Raw genomic sequence first — 19,908 nt, 5'->3', positions numbered from 1 at the left:
TGCTCCTATGAGTCATTCTGGAGTGCATGGTCAGAAGACATATTTTGTTGTTTAAGGTGGAGGACTTGTTGCCGTTTTCACGGGCTGAGCAGTACTCCCCATGACCTGTAAACTGATCCTCATGTGTAAAATTGGTGGTGTGCACCTTTAAAGAAGAGCTGGGACACTGACACATCAGATAAAAGAGGGGTTGACCATCCAGATATATTATGCCACTCCTTCTATCATGCACATACACAGCAGCCCTCCATCTCTCGGCAGCCGGCTACACTTCACATAGATTCAATGTGTAGCTTTCAGTGTGTCTGCACATAAGTCTGAATACCTGTATGTGTGTAAAAGAGAGAGAGGAAAAGTAGATTCAATTGTATGTGTGTATGTGTCTGATTTCATGCGGTGTGGCAGCCTCACGCACATGCATATTCTTACAGTATGCCTGCGCCACCTTTGGCTAATGACAGATGCAATAAAACATTTGTAAAGGATGGGACCATCCATCATGTTGTGTAGGGCACGAGGAAACAGGCTAGCTTAAAAGCACAAGCAAGAGTCCCCCGCACAGGGCAGAGAGACACAGAGAGAGGAGGGGTGGGGTAACTAAATTTATATCATATTACACACTGAAATGTGACCTCGTAATGACATCAGTGAAATTCAATCAAGTCCTTGACTCAGTATTACTTAAGGTAAACCAGTGTCCTTCCTGATGTGAAATGAGAAAATTGAATACGCTGTTGTTGTTTTTTACTTACTGCTTCAACTGTGGATGCACTGTGATTTAGTGTGATGGAAGCCAAAATTTATGTGGAAAAGGCTTTTACAAGAAAAAACATCAAGTATTTGGATTCACTAAGAAGCAGATTAGCAGCAGAAGAGCAGATTTAGAGCAAAAGTATTAGTAGCTGTAATAGTAACAGCAGCAACAGTAGTAGTTTTGACTGTAGTGGTATCAGCGGTAGAAGTGGTAGGATTAGCAATAGCAACAGTTAACACTAGCACTAGCATTACTAGTAGTCAGTGTTAACCAAATTACTTAAAACATCAGTCTCATCAGCCTTCTAATTGAAAAAGTACTTACATTACTAAAATAACTATTCAACAGAAAACACAAAACTTTGTCACATTTTGTTTTTAAAGCAAAAATGATTTATTTTTTGGCCACTTGAGGGCAGCCGACCTGTAGGACCAACCAAAAATGATATATACAAGTTGTTGTGGTGAAAGTTTTAGCAAGAAATTGCCTATTTATACATCCAGCAGATACAAATCAACATTAGAGTTCATTTGGAGTCGTGATTTTGGACACCTGGTGCATCAAAGTCTGATGTTCACTCTTATTTTAACTCTGTTTTGGTCTCCACCAACTCTTGAAGGAAATAGCTGGCTCTTTAGTAGCTAAATGCACCACTATTTTAGTCACTAACTTTGTCTGCAGTTTGGTGCCAAGTAGGTAGTGTACAATGGGTCTATTAGAACTATTTTGCAGCAGAAATCTGCCTTCTGGAAGAGACAGTGAACCAAAACAGTAAAGTTGCGTTAAACCAAAACAATGGGTTGAAAGAAGCTAAAATGCACCGTTGAGCTGATGGGAACTGTACAGTCTTTGATTATTCTCCTTAGCTTTGTCACTATGAGCAACTTTATTCATATAAAAAATAATGATAAGTGCAGCTGTAGCATGTGTAGAAATACAGAATGAGAAACAGAGTAGTCAGCCCACAGTATGGAAATATTTCCTGTCAATTAACAGCTAGCTTAGCTTATTTTATCACACATCCCACCTCTGAGAAAAACTGTGACTCCTGAATGTAGGTTTACCAGTGACGGACATAATATGGAATTAAGAAAAATGTTACTAAAAGGTGTATTCCTCCTCTTCTTGCTAGCCTCCTCCCCTAACATCCAACCCCTGCACCAAGCTAACCTGCAATACATCTGCTCCCTGACCGGATGTGTCTTGACTGAATGCACAGAGACTAAATTGATATCAGAGTAACTATAATGTAATTGCACAATTACTTAATTTATTAACTTAAACCTGTTACTTAAAAAATGTGATATTGAATTATTCAGCAGTGTGTTACACAACACTGCTAGTAGTAGTAAATAATGTAGTAGATGTACTTTAACATACTGAAATTAGCATTTTCTTCTCAATATGTGTAAATAGTATTTACACATATTGAGAAGAATTTGCTCATTTACACACACAAGGTGAGTTTGATAACAAGGCAACAAACCTTCCTTGTTGTCATCAAAGATATCATTCAACACACTAGGCTGCTGAAAGGCAACACAGATTTAAACTAACTCACAGCAGTGGCTGTCAATAAGCAATACTGTTGTCACCGCATTAATATCAACAATGACGGGCAACTAGACAATAAGAAAAAAAGGAAAAGTTGCATCTTTGTGACAATCTTTCTCTGATCAAAACAACAGTAGCTACAGGAGACGTGAATTAACAGCTGTTTAATGATGAAGTAAAGTTTGTGTTGTGTTGCACTTGTTCGGTGTTTGTGTTTGTTTGTCTTTCCCGTCCAGCTCTGAACAAGACAAGCCGGCAGGGAGGGTTTGTTTTTTGTTTTTTTTTTTTCGGTTACAAACTCGTGGGTGTGTTTGATAGAAGGCATGCAGGCACAGTGTTGCCTGTTGAATCACATCATCAGCATCAACAATGAAAAAAAAAAGGAAAAAGGCAGGCAGATATAAATGAATATTCCTCACCTGTCTGCTCGTGTTGACTCCTCTTGTTTGGATTTCACAGTGGGGGAAAAAAATAAAGGCGTATATTTACTTTTAATTGAAAGGAAATTAAAGACGCATCCACATCCGCATGTGACAAAGGAAGATCACAAGGCTCGGGAGTGATGATAGCTTTTGTTTAAGATGGATTTCATAAAGAAAACCCCCCACTGATAATGATGAAAAAAAAATCTTGGACATTTCTCCAAATACAATTACCTCGGCATCACCTGATTCAATCAAATGCATTTGCATTCTGTTTGCATGCAGTGTTCCGTGAACCGGTAAACAAGGCAGGCAGAATAAATCTGATGTGTTTTCATGCTTATGGTTGCTCCTCTGTTTGCTACATTTTATTCTGAATATTTGAATTCTTATGAATTGGTAAATAACTGCACAAACGTACGCATAGCTATGCGGATGAATGTTCTGAAGTTGGAGGGGCATATTCTTGTGAGCCAAAAAAGAGAAACAGGGAATGTTAGTTCATGTTTTGAGACAGATGTTGTTTGGCCGGCGAGCATGGCAGATTAATATTTGACTGTGTCTGATGTGTACTTAAGTATGTATCAAAGAAGATGCATCATTTTGGGGCCTACCAGGGGATGTTGTAGCTGGCACAATGACAAAAAGCATTAGGCAAGACTTGGCACCAGTCAATCATATGCTTACAGCCTGGATAGCTTTGATGGAAATGTAGTGATGAGCCCAAGGTCTTGTTCACTTCTAATCCCTGACCCTATTTCTCCCTGGACACTTGGAATTTCAGCTACACTGTGAGTAAAATACTCACTGTGCCTAATCCTTTCACATACAGTATGCATCACTGAGCCTACAAAGCTTTAGAGGGCAGGTAGGTTCTCCACACCGTTTCAATATATAAAGAAGAGTGAGATTCGGTATAGGAGATAAAAATACAATACTCACTCAAAACACAATGTTACTGCAGGCGCTAGATATTCTGTAGTCTCTTGCTATAAAATAGCAATGGTGGAACGTAACTAAATATATACAATGATGAAGGTACTTATTTATTTTCTGTGTTATGTTCCTTCTACTCCACTACATATCAGAGGGAAATATTGTGCTTGTTACTCCACCGCATTTATTTTACTATGGTTATTTACATGCAAAACATATGAAGAGATTACAAAAGAGGATGCACTGTCATTGAATAAACTACCCAATAATGTATAAAGTAGTTAAATAAGCTAAAGTGACCACATAATTAATGCTGCTTACGTGTTAATAATAATATATTTTAAATATTCACTCTAAAAGTACATGATGATGACTTTAACTTATGATATGTTAATACCTCTTACTGATAATACTTAGATCACTTCAGTAAAATTATAAATACATGACATTACTATATTATTTACATTAGAAATACTTGTAATAGAGTATTTTCATACTCAGTGGAGGATGAAGTACTCAGATCTTCACCTCAGTAAAAGTAGAAACACTAACATTTTAAATACACTTTCTTACATGTCCTGCATTCAACATTTTACTCAACTGGATGGAAGGATTACAAATGTGCTGAAAGTATCAAAAGTATAATTTATGCAGAATGACCCCTTTTATACTATTTCCTTATTTGGTATATTTTATATATAAATATATACATGTTTATTGTTGTATTACTATTGATGTCTCAGCATGTGAGCAGAATTTTAATGTCAGGGTGGAGCTCATTTGAACTGCTTCACATACTGTTAAGTGGTGTAACAATGATGTGTAACCCTAATCCCCTAACCCAAACCCTCATCCCCTAACCCAAACCCTAATCCCCTAACCCTGACCCGTTATGATAACCCTAATACTATGTAACTTTTGCTGACAGCAGCCACATGCTACAACATAGTGTCTAGTGAACAGTTGCACAAACAGGGAAACGTCATTTAAGTCAGTAAACGAACTGACTCATTCATGTCAGTTAAACAGCAATATTTATGTAAAGTTTGCTAACATGAACAAACCTTTGGCACCACAAGCTACTGGTCACACCAGACCAAATAAGACTATAGCTGCAAAACTCCTGAGTGTATTGTATTGAATGAGTATGCATTTTATTGCTTATGACTTCAACTTTTCATTTGTAAGAGTGCAAAGAATGTGTTATTTCTTCTTTCAATTTCATGAACCTTGAAATAAAGCAAAAAAAAAAAAAAGTTCAACAGCACAATAGTTTGGAACCTTTCACTTTAACAGTCTTCTAATTATATCTCAGTCTCTCGTCTTCCTCCCACTCTTAGCTGTCAAACCACTCATCTTGAATCCTGCTCCATACAGGAACACACAAGTGGGGTCAAAGGCCATTACCATCACGAAACACTATCACTCCTCTTCATCCATTAATACAGGTGGTAATGATCATCTCCCTGCCCCTTGAGATCACCACTCGGACTGATATATGACCCAATTCTAACATTTAGATGAGAGCTTATTTGCCCTGTGAGTTGTATCTGTCCTGCTTGTTTAATGTTATATTGAGACTCAATTATACAGTGGATTGAGTTTGGTTTCAGTGCTCGCTGTTGCTGATGTCTTAGTTATAATACGGTGTTAGCTTAGGCACTCAGCACATACATTAGACATATTGTAGAATATCAAACAATGAGCCCCAGGGACTGTGGTGATGAATATACATTATGATATACATAAGAAAGAGAAGAATGTACAGTATCATCCCTAATATGAAATGTAGAAAATTTAAATTAAAAAAAAAAAAAAAAAAGATCTGGAGGATAATAATATTTTTGCAGCAAATGTTTGAGAATGTAATACAGTCACATTATGTCACTGAGGGAACCTACTTGTGGATATTTCAAACGTATCACTGTATTCCCTGGTGATTCCTAGCTGCTTATATTCTATGCAATATGACTGTTTCCTTTCAAGATCAAGTCCCCAGGCAATGAGACATAATAGGCCTATATACCCGTAAGCCTCAAAGAAAAATGAAAGACAAAGAGCCAGAGTCAGCCCTCAATAGACAGACCAACTGTTATTGTTGTGTAATTGGTTAAAGCATGCCATCCACAACAGAACTGTTTAAGTAGGAGATGAATAGTTTCTTTGAGCACTTTTTTTAATTGCCGTCCCCTCCTTTTCCGTACACAGCCATTACACGATGACTCACGAATAAGCACATATTGTGAGTATTTTTCATGTTAAATGCTGCTAACAACATCACAAGGCTTAAATACAGTTAGTGCACAGACAGTGGGAAAAAAAAAAACAAAAAAAAAAAACGGGGGAACAGAGACATGTACAATTGACGGCATACCACTGAGCTGTACTGTAATAACTAAGAAGACTATTTACCCTTAATTGATATGGCCTTTCTTACCATGAAAAGAACAATTATTTCTAGCACCGCACGCTTCTTATGTGCACAGTAAGCTATCAACACAAAGTGCCCTGAGTGAAATGAACAGAACTCACCATCAGCCTACTCCAAAAAAAAAAAAAAAAAAAGAACTGGCAAAGCTTTTTTTTTCATCTTTTCTTCTTTTCTCTCATTCCGTCTTGATATAAAAGCACCAGAAACAAGCTCAGAGATGATAAAAATATGGCAGTGTAATACCAATTTAATATATCAATGGTATTTATAAGGCATTAAAGTCAATGACACATGGCCAGCAACGGCATAAAACAAAGACTCCTTGTTAAAGTGGATGCATACCACTTTCATGGCGCATGCTGCATAATTTTGTTGGAAAGCATCCTTATGAAAGTCATCAGTGCTGGTTGGCACCATGCAGAACAGTTTTGTTGATCACACAGATCCCACTCTGTTGAACCCTCACTGAGTCCACAGTAAGACTTGTATTTAGTCAGGACAGTGGAAATGCATGATGCTATGAGAGCACAATGAGTAGGAATTCAGAGGAATTAGGAGTGTGGTATTTGTGGATGTATTAGTGATGTTCTTACTATGAAAAGAATTGGACTGAAAATACATGATAATGATTACAGGCTAATACATGTGCAGTGTACAGTAGTCATATGAGAAGCTGAGCTTTCAAATAATTGCATCCAGGAAGAAAAATCTATACCTGAACACTTGTAAACACACACTTCATTATTATCAATACAGTATGTCTCACTTGAAAGACAAAATACTGTGTGTTTTATGGCTGTATTGTATTGTAGGTTTTTTTTTTTTTTTTTTTTTAAAAAGCAGCTTTTTGTTAAGAAATTGCTCTCTTTTGTTTGTCTTTTTGCCTTTTATATGATGGATAATTATCTCTATTGTTAGACTTTGGTGTTAAAATGTGAGTCTAAAGGAAGCCCTTGATCTTTCATTCTTAGGGAATGACAACAAAACTTCACTTAATGGAGATAAGACATATATCTGCGGTTAAACTACTGTATAATGTGGCTTGCAGTATCTCAACATGGTGTTACATCATTAGTTTGTTGACAGGTCTTGGGCATTTCACAAAATCCCAATTGCAATTTTTTTTTTTTCATTCACCAAACTTTTGATATCTGACGGATAATTCTAAATGTTGTCCATCCATACATAAAGTAAACACGTAGCCTATCTGGTGGCATAATTAGGATATATGTTAGGGACTTTCTATTTCTATTCTATTTCTACAGATGGCTGTTGATATACCTGCATTGATACTTGCTTGCGGCTCCCCACCTCAACCTTTTTTTTTCCCGGTGGCTTCTGTCGTAAGTCGTGGGCAGCAGACGGGCTGGATGGACTCGGCCGGGGCATTTTATGTCTTATATTTCCCAGATTTGGATCTGAACAACATTTGGTTAAAAAGATTATATTTGGCTCTTAGTGTCTACTCTTCAGCTAATTTCTACATTTTAGAGTGCCGAGATATTTTTATCCCCTGGAAGAGTGGCACTTGTTACACCAATGAAGATGATGTCTGTAACAAAACAGACAATAAATAGTCAAAGAAAATATTATAAAGCAAACTTCATCAAGGCTGTGTAACTACCACGCTTCACATGCACCAACCCTGCTCGTCTGCCACCTACCTACAATGCAACGCTGTTAAATAACATAGCATAACAAATGACAAATGACACAAGCTCATATGCTTAGTATGGAAGTATATGAAAGCATGAAAGGACTCATGTGGAGTATCAAGACAAGCTTTTATTTTTTGCTTCTTTGTTAGCTGACTAGATTGTTGAAATGCAGCAAACACACTGCAACGTATGCCCTCAGTGTAAACAATGTAACACCACTGGTGGGCAATTATTTTTAAGAGTTAAAGTGTTTCTCTGGGGTTATTAATTTAATGCAGCTCGGTTCACATTAATCATAGTAGTTGGCATAAATAATCATCAAGAGATCTTTGCAGTGATGAATCAAGCTTATTCTCAATGGTATTGCTGTTTCCTGAACTCTGCAAACAAGTCTGCATGACACAGGTCTACTTCAGATCCAAATGTTTACGGCGAGATACAAGATTTAATCCAAATTTGGAATCAGCAGCAGGCTTGAATCAGTGTGTAGGACTGAGAGAAAGCTCTTTAAAACCTCTTCTTGAGTTCATTCATGCTTAATGAATAAGGTTTGAAGTAACGGTAGAGAAACCTTGAGCATCCAGAGTAAGATTTAATCCCTTTCATTAATCCCTGTTTCCTGCACTCATAAAAGATATTGGTTTGCGGTTTGAGGATATGATGATATCATCAAATATACATGTCTATTTCTTTTTTTTTTTTATCAGAGAAAATTTGATTTTATGATTGTCCGTGTTCTAATATTCAGACACAACTTTCACCCCCCCCACCCCCTCCCTGTACTCTCCATATTTAAACACTTTGTTTATTTTGTGGCGAAATAGAAAAGTCAGTGCGGTAGAACATAAAAGCAATCAGTCTGCGTGATTTAACAAGAACCTGAGCCCATTAAATGAACTCCAGCACTATTGGTGGGAAAACGATCCACAGCACATCAGCAGTTTCCCCACCGCCCCCCCCCCCCCACCCCCCCTCAGACAGCCAAAGACAAGGCCCTGCTCTCAAAATGGCACTTCTGCTGGCGAGAACGGAGGAGGAAGAATAATGTACAGTGAGTTATCTATGTACAACATCTCCAATGGAAAAACAATTAAATGAGATTGATGGAGAGATGAAGACGACTGGGTGGGTTGGAGCTGGGAGGGGAGGGTAGGGGAGGGGAGGAGTGTGTGGGGAGGTGGTGGTGGTGGGGGGGTGGGTAGTTGGATCTGACTGTCTGTCTATCCCTGTTTGCGTACCTCCTGGAGGCACAAATGTCAGCTTTGAGCAGTTTGTGGACTCCCCACTAAGCTCTTGGCCCGCTCCAATCCAGACTGGTTCTATCTTCTGGACTCTTGGCATGCCACGTACGAGCCGTGGCCATCAATGTGTCATTCAAATGCCACGGCTTCACAGCCACCACTTACTTCTGTGCTCATGGATATCAGGGTTAGTATTTTGTACTCTTGCTTATCTGCGGTGGTCACAAATATTCTCACTTTTTTACTGATTTCTAGAAGAATTGTTGCTGGAACAATCTTTTTTGCTCCATTTCTGATCGTGTTACATGCATTTATTAGACTCTCTTATCTGTGTATCAGAGATGAAAAAGATTCTGCTTCAAATCCTTGATCGCCGGCATTACAAATTGATCACTGATATTAATGCAAAGGTCACAATAATGATGTGATCGCACAAGATAATTACTAGATTCTAATAAATACATATCAAAATGATTTATGGTTGAGAGAAGGGGCAGAAAGAATTGCTGTTGATATTTGTAAACTAACTAATGCTCTAGAAATATTAATTTCTTAAAGGTGAGTGGAGAGATTTTTTAATTTCATATGTAATATTATTTAGGATGAATTTAGGATGATATCTCCGGAATCAGTCATGTAAATGTTGTCATATGTGTCGTACATAACTTGATTTGATGTCAGACAATAGAGCAGAGCTGCGACAGTAAAGTATAAATCACAGCAGGATCAGATTTGAAACATATTACATATTTTACTTAATTTTTATTTGTTTATGTTTGTAAATGCATCTATAAATCTTAAAATATTCATAAAATCCTGCTCTCAACCTCTAAGACTAGGATATTATTATTTTTTTCTCTTACTGATATTCATGGACTGGTACACACAGTGCATGAACACTGTCAGATTTGGAGTGGGCTGAAAATGACACGCTCTACTAATGATTCTTTCAGTCCACCTTCCCTTCTAAAACAAACCCTGTCCAAGCAAGACTCTCGGCTGCAATCAGATGGGACATGTTCCCTGCTGCTCCAATACATAAATGTAGCTCCTAGCAAAAGAGGTCAAAGGTTAAAGCGCGTACAAGGTGTCACATCCTGCCGATTGCTTTGAAATACTTGTAAAATATCTAAAAAGCTAATGTTATCTAGCTAATCTGGGGGATAAAATGAACAAAAAAGTGATTGTCAGGCTTGCTGCTAAAATATAGAATGGGGGGATTTGTTCTGAAATGCAGGATGTAGGTACACAATGGCCTTACAGAAGGAACAGAGCGCTGTAATCTGGTCCAGTAGATCCTTCTAGATAGCATGTGTTTCAAAGGCTAATTTTCCACCTGCATGAGTAAAAGTAACATACGTTAAAGCTGGACAAACAGCATTGTAATCAAAGTGCTTAAGATAACAAAAAGGCAAGGCCACTTCATGAGATCAAGAAAAGCTCCTGCATGATTGATATGATAATCATCACCACAGATACCCACTGGTGGAATTTTCTATCCCGAAGGACATATAGTATAGAGTTAATGCACACGGTGCAGAACCACAAATTCACTTCCAGAATGTAAAAAAATAAATAAACCTCCCTTTTTTGCGACGGTTTGTTGTTTGTCACCTCTTTTCATTGAGGCATTAACTATTGAAGACAACTGCCAACAAAAGTGATGATGCAAAAAAAAAAAAAAAAAAAAGAAGAGGAAAAATAAAGACACAGCTAAAAAAGTGCTGCTACTGTAAAACGCAGGTATTGTTTAAAGATAAAGACAAAAAAAAAAAAAAAAAAAAGAGGAAGAAGAAGTGAGAGTACGGAGCCGGTGGCGAAGAGAGGAGTGACAATGCTGCTGCTAAACTGCTTTGGCAAGAGATGACAGGAAGCAAGTGAAAGAAATAAACAGTCAACACACTTTGTTTCTGCTACTTAAAAATATCCTGTCCCGTTTTAAATCCTGACACATTCAGTGATGGGGCTGTGCATGGATGAAGGGGGTGGGATAATATATTGGCGGAGAGAGGGCGAGCTTTTTTCAAACGGCTCTGAAGCGAGAGAGTGTGTTTTTTCCCCATAGCTATCACTACCATTACAATGTGAATCCCGGGGCCCCTATGGATTTGCTTTCTATGTAGTGCCAGCACTTGCTAAAGAAAAACCCCACATGGAATAAGCTAATCCCTTTCAAACGGGTCGCGGCCGGCGCGGACATGACTTTGCAACGAGTGAGCAATGCGGTGAGGGGAGCAAGAGGAGGAGGAGGAGGAGGAGGAGGAGGAGGAGGAGGAGGAGGAGGGTGAAGTCATATGCTCAAAGTTTGGATTCAAAACACTCGCCCCTCTCTCGGCGCACCTCCCTTTGATCCCCACCGCCAACTACAACAATCAGCTTCTCCTCCAAGTATTTATCAGATAGAACACAGACAAGATTACATCGAGAGCAAATATGTGTCCCTATTATCCTGCCAAGGAGGGACTCGCAAGACTGACAATAGCAGAGGTGACAGAGTGAGAGTTAGAAATGAGGGTAGAGAGGAAGAGAGCAATATGTAGTGTAAGAGAGAGGGGGAAAGGTTTTTTTTTTTGTTGAGTGGAAAAGAGCAGCAAAACGACAACTCATTATCCCGAACCCAAAAACATCCCAAGCACACACAGACCCACATGCGCTCACACTGGCAGTCAGATTTTGTACACCACTTTTGTTTGCGTGCTCCGTCTCTGTCATTTCGCTTTACTTATTTATGAGACTTTACAAGTTCCTTGGTGAAGATGCAGAGCGTTGCAGTTTATGTCTAATTTAGTAAATATCCTTTCGCCAGTCAGGCCTGTCAGCCATTGTTTTTCTCTCTTCTTCCCTATGTTCTCTCTCCCCCCCCCCCCCTCCACCTCGTCTCCTCTCCGACTTCCCTCGTCTCTCTCCTCATCTCCGGTCGCTGGGTGACAGAGAGAAATCAAGTCTGTATCCGAACGATATATATTCTCTCTGATTCGCGCCCTTTTGTTGTTTGTGGGCGTCGCTGTGAAAGTTTAACTTCTGAACTGTTGTGCCACAGACGAGGCCAGGTAACTAGTGCGTGATTCCGGGCTAGTTGTGTGAAACGTGTCAAGCCCTCATTGTCATTTAATGCAGAAGGGGGATAATAGCCTGCCAAACAGGCAAGTGTCTCCACACAAGTCTCCTTTTGCAGTACCCTTCGTTAACGATCACAGCGTGGCGGTGGCGGCATATAAAAGGAAAACGAGAGAGGGAGAAAAGCAAGAACAAGAGCAAGAAAGATGAAATATATTTTGAATGTTTTATGGAAAAACAATCTGACACAAAGTAATATTCATCTCCTATGAATCCAATATTCTTTTTGGAATGATATTAGACGGTATCTATTATATCTTCCATTGTGTTCCCATCTGCCCTTTTCAGGATCTAAATTATGTGCATTAGTACGTAAATGGGCTAATGCCTGTCTGTATTTAGCTGGCTACATGCCGTGAATATATTCTCTGCTTCAAGAAGTAATTGGTAATTACAGTGGTCATTTAGGCAATCACTGTCTCCCCGAGATTCATGTCATTCTTAAAAATAACTAGCTCTTAACCTTTGACAGAATTCTACAGAAACTGTTCATCATCGCCCCCGCTTTGATTAATTTTTACACACACACACACACACACACACAGTTGCACACAATGGGCACAAATACGCTTAGACACAAAGATGGACATACACCTACAGTATGTGTGTAAGAGTACATAGAAATGGACACACACACACACACACACACACACAACCATCTTTATATGAATAGAAAAAGAGATTTCCCATATCGAGGAGAAGAATATCCCACCTCCGACACCATTAGTTCCATTTCATAAACAGTAAGACTACACATATATACAGGTCATTTAACTTAGCTGCCCCCGTCCTCCCTCCCTCCCCACATCCATCCATCCATCCCCCCTATCTATCTCCTCCAGAGGATTTATCTCACCTCATTGACAGTAAACAGCTAAGTCTTTTCATCTATTCCATCCTTCCATCTCTCCTCAGCGTAGCCTGTCTTCTGTTTTCTCTCAGTTTAAACAAGCTCTCCCAGACACCAGTCATTTCCATGCATAATGACCCTCCATAGACAGTGGTGGAAAACTGGTATTGTATGTGAGAGATCGTCAGGTTGGCAATATTAGCATCGAAATACTTATCCGCTTACTCTGATGCCCTCCATTACCGCGTGCTCCGCACAACTCTTTTGCATCTTCTGTGGCTTCTGTATATGCAGAAAAAATGTATCATCGTTTTCTTATACTGTCACCCAGTGGCATATCAGCAATTTTACAGTAATAAGCAGGCAGAGTGTGTTTCATAAATTCTCCATATCCCTAGTACTGGTTTTATGAATCTTTAATGTGAGGGCCAATGACCTCAGTCTTGATATATAGAGTAAAAGCCACAAGGAAATAAAAGCCTTTTACAATGATGAGTAAAATGTTTAGGAACGAGCTGCCCCCTCGGAGTCGTTAGCTTGTTGGCTTTTGTGGTCAGTTTTATAGTTCTGTTTTTAATGCATCTTTATCATATTGAATAAAAAATTTGGGATTTCCGATTTCTAACAAAATGACCTGAAATACACACGAGCCTACAGTCATTATTTGTTTGCAGATAGGGGGATTTTTTTGTTAATCTAGAATGAAATTACAACCGCGATCAATATTAGTGCAGTCAAAAATCAAATAAATACATAAATAGTTAAATGTATTTTTCATATTTTTATATTTTTGAAAAGAAGAAAAGGGTATTTTGTGTGTGCCCTCCAATCCTCTGACAGGACAAGACGATGTAAGTGAACTTGTGCTGGTAAGTGCAGCTATGAGCCATGTGCAAACCATTTATTAAAAAGAACCAGATAGCACGTTCCAGGATGGTGGCCCGTTCATTCTTATTAAAGTTGCTGACTGGAGACATATGCCAAAAAAAAAAAAAAACAAACAAACAAAAAAAGCATGAGGAAGCTTCCATGTTTTTGGGCCCATAGAGCATGTGTGTTCAAGACTTCTTCTGAGCGACCCGGCTGACTTCCTGTTGGTTCCCCACACACATAAACAGGATAAAATAACTTAAACATAAGCTCTTCTAGACTTTACAAATGTTATTCATCGTGTTTGTGACACGAAAAATGTATCCAGCATTGTACAGCTGCTCCTTGTCCAATGACTGTGTATGGGAAAAATTCTATTTTGGACATTGTACATCATGTAAGGCAACAGGAACTTGCAATACCAGGTGTGGCCACTATGCAAAAATTGTCTCACAGCCCAGCACTGTCCCTGGGGGCTTTTAGCATCTAAACTGACCCATGTGGACATTTGCAAGTATGTCTTTAATCTATTAAGAGTGCCACAACTGACTAGCTAATTAGCTATCAAGCCTGCAAACTCACATCAACAGTTCCATGTACCCCAGTGGATGTTGGGAGATTGTTGACGGACCACTATGACCTGCAAGGCGAAGGTCAAGTACGGTTGCAGACAGCTGAAGGCGCCAGTAGGCGACTTTGAATAGACTTACTAGCTTCTCTACTCGTACAGTAAAACTGCTGACAGCTGAAGGAAAATTAGTAAAAGTGTGTCAATTAATCTGTAAAAATGTAAAAATGATGATTATGAGAAAAACATGCTGAAGACTTACACCTCCAAAATACAACATTCTATTCATTGTGTATATTCACACAAACTTAACTGCAGATTTTGAAAACCACATTTTCAAATTTTTTTTAGGTTTGGATCCTTCACCAAGAAAAGGACGTCCACCAACTCTGTTCAGAATGTCTGATCTGATGATGAAGTTCCTACTGTCAGGTCGCAGTGGTCCGTCAGTCCCATGGATGTTTTTAATAGATTGTTGAGAAATTAGCAAGAAAGCTACAATAATGTAGGTTCTGATTCCGATTTTAAGGCTCATTTTGTGTGGCAGACTACTGTGAAACAACACAAAAGTCAGTGTCCCTGTTAGCCAATGATAGAAAAGTGGCATTATGCCTAATACAGTTTTAAATTAGATTACTTGATTGGCTCCGTGCAGACAGAGAGACAACGGCATGTAGATGCACAAACAGCAGTCGCTTTCATAAAACCACAAAATATAAAATATAATATTCTCCATTTTGGGTACTAATATTTTTTTCCAAAAGATACCACAGGACATGTGATTTACAGAGCAGATCTATGTGATGTGGTAGGGGAAAAATGCTATTTAATTTTAGTAGACTCACAGTATAAATTTCTTAAGTTAAAATTAGTGACAACTTCAGTAACACAGCTGATTTTTGTCTAATTTCTAAGCACTGAAAAGCCTTAACAAATCGATCCAGATAAAAGAATCCAGATAAAAGAATGGTAGTTGTGAAACAAATCTATATATGTATATATATATGTACATATAGATTAGTTGAGGCAAGAGAAGAAGTGAGGAGAAGAAAAGGTTAAAACAATTCAGTAGTTCTTTGTACACTGAACCCTAAAATGTGATTTGCACACCTTATAATTCCTCCCTCCTGCAACGTTTGTCCCCACTCAGACGGAGAAATGAAATGAAATGAAGTCAAAGAATAGTCCCTGTAATATTAATGAGACACTGGAGTTTGCATGGTATAATTTAAGATGCCTTTTTTACATGCCTGACTTACACACGGCTCCGAATTACGCGTTGTGAATAATTTGAAGTTCGGCTCTCTTTAAGTGAACAGATGTACCTGCTGAATGTTTCTTAGTGAGGTTACAATAAAGGGTCATTTCCCAGCAACTGTTACTACCTTGAGTGTGACCTCTTGGGCACCACAAATATGATCACAATCAAGCTTATTTGTTTTCATATCATTTCATGTCACTTTTTAAAATAAAAAGTCCATATTTTATTTGTTGTGCCCAAATGTTATGGGCTGTTATAAACCTCCAACATTACAATGTCCTTGATTTCAGTGTTCTGCTTTGATTAAAAATTAATCACTGAATAAGTCATTAGCTATGAAAGTATAGACAATGGAAAACCCCATTAAAGTCTCAATCCACATCTACGTGCACATTTTGCTGATACACCCCCCTCTTCAGCTGCTACAGTCCACACTGTTGTCTGAAATCTCACACTGTGTGCTTACTTACACTTCAGTGAATAGCATTAAGTGGGAACGCACACAAGCAATCAACATATTAATCTTAATACGTAAAACAACATCAAATCCTTTGTCAACTAAAACCCCATGCACATGTGTTATACAGGGACATTTATAGATTTCTCTCAACATGTGTGTCATTAAACACATCTGCACCCTGCACCTGAAAACACAGTCGAAACCTTCCTCTGTAGACCTTTACAGAAGACATTTTGTCTCATCATAGCAGGAAAAATCACAGCTGTAACTAATAACATTAATGATGGCTCCATTCCATTTAGGTGAACCAGTTAGAACAGCACAAAACAATGTTAATGTTCTTCATATGTGTGTTGGACAAGTCAAAAGGTTCTAAGCTAAAAAAAAGGTCTTGGTCACATCAGTATTTAAAACTGCTCAATTTTGCAGCAAAATCAGTTCATTTCAATGGAATCACAGGGCTCGACATTGAGGCACTAATCCTTTGGACAAGTAATAGTCTCTTTACACCTCGCATTAAAATGAATCTCCTATCCAGATTGTATCTAGATATGATTTAACCTAATTACATTTACATCTGGCATTAATATGTGTCTCCAGTGACCACATTGAGATCCGACTGAGATCAGATCGCTCTGTCCAGCTCTAACTATTTAATGTCACACCCTCCTCTTGTTTGCGCAGGTCAATAAAAACAACAGATGTATGCCAGTTTTATGTGTTTAATTTCTCGTTGACAATGCAGCCAGGACCGGTTGTAGCCGTTCTCCACCATTTGCTTAGCTACTGCTTCATAAATGGATCGGTTGTGATACCAATTGCAAAGTTTTGCTTGAGTAATTTCATTGGACCAAATGGAAAGCAGACACTTGGTGTCATCTTGACTCCATCCACCAGTGTCTTCAATATACATAGCTTTCTTGCAAGTAGCTAAATGGCTAATGCTTCACTGGTTTGGAACAGTTGCACGTAATTACGTATTTCCGCCCACGTAGTTGTATGTGGATTGACAACTCCATTGTGTTACACTTGTGTTCAATGTGGTCACAATACGTCCCTCAGGAGGTGGTTTGGCCGATCAGCTCACAATCCATCCTAAATGTGTCTTGGTACTTTCAAGTGGTCAAGTACTATGCGATTGCAATCCAATCACCCAGAACGTATTTTTCTGCAAGGTGTAAAGGGGGCCTTTCATTTGTACAGGCACAAAAGTCACTTGTCCAGGTAAAAATGACAATAGTTTATTCTTTATATTTTGTTTGCAAATGCAGAATGCAGAATTTAGGCGAACAAACAGTTAAAAGCATCCAAACAGCGTCATCATATAGCCTAAATGATTCAATTTCTGAATTTTATTTAAGTGGCTATATGTAACTTTCACCTCAACAAATTATTTTCATATTCATTTAGATTGAATATAACAATACAGGCAATGTGAGTGATACCAATGAAGGTTCAGATAAGGCTACATGTAGGAGCTTTAAACAGGGTAGCCAACATAAATATGCAAACTAATAAAATGCTGCTAATATATCAGCAGTTATAAAAATGTGTATACTGTGCTGTTAAGGCAGACGAACATTATCTAGGAAACATCACGTTTATTCACTTTACATGGAGCTAAAATTAATACCGAATTATGTTAAATGTTCACCGCATGAGTTAGTGTTTATGAGTCATAAGAAATCACAGATCATCTTTTAGAAGGAGTAGATGTTTACCGGTAAGCTTGGCTCCGTTAAATTTAACAATATGTTCACAGAGGTTTTTCTCCGACAGTAGGAAACAGTTGAAGACTTTAACCAATGTTTAACGTTACATACATTTTGAATGCAGGACTTTTACTTTAATATTTACAACACGACATTATTAATGTCACAGAAATCCTTTAAATAGTTCTTCAGACTTTTCACAATTCACTCAGTTCTTCTGATAAATTTGACGTCATGTTTCACAAACTCTGATTTAATGAAATCACGTTATAAAAATTGCGTCTACGTGCTGACGGCGGTCAGGACGCCAAACAGTAACATTACACATCTTACTTTATTTAGTTCACAGAAGAGCTGTTAAAGTTAAATATCATAATATCAAATGGAAAGTCTTTCTATAGGAGTCATACAAAGTCATATGTTATGATTTATGACTGATTTATGATTCATGATTCTTCTTCGTGGTGCTTTTCCTGACTCTTAGCTGGGCTGCGGAGCCCGAAGGAACATCACTGCCACTGTTCTTCTGAGGTAAAAATTAATACTCTGCAGAATATACACACACACAACAGGTACACAGCTACGTACTGACACTCCACCACACACACACACACACACACACACACACACACACACACACACACAAACACACACACACACAGAGTTAGACGCTGGTTGGACATATCGTGGAGAAAAAATCAGTATTGTATTCATTTAACTTAATAGCCGAGTAATGAGCACTTATGGGCATAATAGCACATAATGTTTTTTGTTTATGACTTTTAACTTGTCCAGTGGGGTAAATTCTCTTCACCGACCCACAAAAAAATCCATTTGTCCCAGATAAGCAGACAAGCCTTAATGTCAAGCCCCTAAAAACACCACCAGCAACCTGATAGTTCAACTCTGCTGAACTTTGACACGCAAATCCACATTGAATAGCAAGCCGTCTCTACAACACTTACCTCAGAGACAACAGAGAGCTGGAGAGTCAGAAACTCCTGCAGGTTAAACTGCATTAACAAAACACTTGTAGGGCTGACTGACTCTAAAACACTCACTATAAACAGACTTAAAAACATTCGCTAACTTAGCAACATTAAGGCTACAAACAACCCATAATACAACACTCGTCACAAGTTGTGAACTCTAGCTGTTAGCAGAGTGTGTATTCAAGTTTATAGACCGACATGCGTAACTGGTCAAAACTATTCTCGGTAGTTAACTGATTAACAGTTAACTGTTGACATCTCTATATACAATCCAAACAAAATGCTAAGTGAGAGTAAAAAGAAAAGAGAAAGACTTTCTTGAGAGCTATTGAGCCTAATTAGCGTTAGCATGTTCCCAGTTTGCTAGCATTTTGGCCATTAGCTAACCAACTATAGTAGTTCACCTACCAGCCCTCGAAGCTTATCGGATGCAGAATTGAACTGTCCTGTGCCATTTCTGGTGTGACTGGACCAGCTGTCATGACTGGATGAGGACCGAAACTACAGAAGAAGAGTAATGGCGTTTAATTTATATAGCATTACAGTATTATGTCTTTGCCAAAATACACCATTGTAGGGCATACACTGTGCGATAGTAGCTTTATGAATTACATATGTTACAGAAATGTTTTCTGCTATTACTAAAGCATTAAAACAAGATAATTGAATCACAAACCTGTTATGTATTCAACCCTGTGTGTGCTTAACACAGGCTTAATGTTATGAAGGAAACTTTCAGAAGATGATTAAAGTCGACAGCCTCAAAAATTTTTGCTAATGTTTGCATATCAGTCTGATGTCAATAAGGGATTATCATGTGTTTGTATTAGCACCACTGACTGTATATAAATATGGACGACGCATCTCCATTTCCTACCGCCATGCAGAAGTGAAGCAAAAATATCTCCTTTCCGCGAGCTGCCATTTTTCCTGTGTGACGTCATTTGGAGCCAGAGTCTGCGCAGTAGAGTCAGGCAGCAGGATGACGTCCCGCAGGACACGCCCCCTTGGGAAAAAATTATTTGATGTGTATTTTGCTCATGTGTCTCATCTGCTAACACGGAGGAGGCGGGACTTATGAC

General features: G+C 38.5%; 1 protein-coding gene across 8 annotated transcripts in view; it reads right to left on the bottom strand.

Moving 5' to 3' along the window:
• The window catches only part of znf536 (zinc finger protein 536), a 366,331-nt gene that overhangs the window by 252,759 nt on the left and 93,664 nt on the right, over nucleotides 1-19,908 (bottom strand). For 7 of the 8 annotated variants that reach the window (XM_044359969.1, XM_044359703.1, XM_044360131.1 and 4 more), the window contains one exon: nucleotides 19,235-19,327. The gene's annotated coding sequence lies outside the window, so the exon portion shown is untranslated. Of the gene's footprint in view, nucleotides 1-19,234; nucleotides 19,328-19,703; nucleotides 19,832-19,908 lie in introns of those variants that run through there. The other variant, XM_044359772.1, reaches the window with a different exon arrangement.

The sequence above is a fragment of the Thunnus albacares genome, chromosome 1 (genome assembly GCF_914725855.1).
Source record: "Thunnus albacares chromosome 1, fThuAlb1.1, whole genome shotgun sequence".
NCBI lineage: Eukaryota > Metazoa > Chordata > Actinopteri > Scombriformes > Scombridae > Thunnus > Thunnus albacares.
The sequence above is the reverse complement of the archived record's forward strand: the minus strand, read 5'-3'. Positions and strand labels throughout refer to the sequence as shown.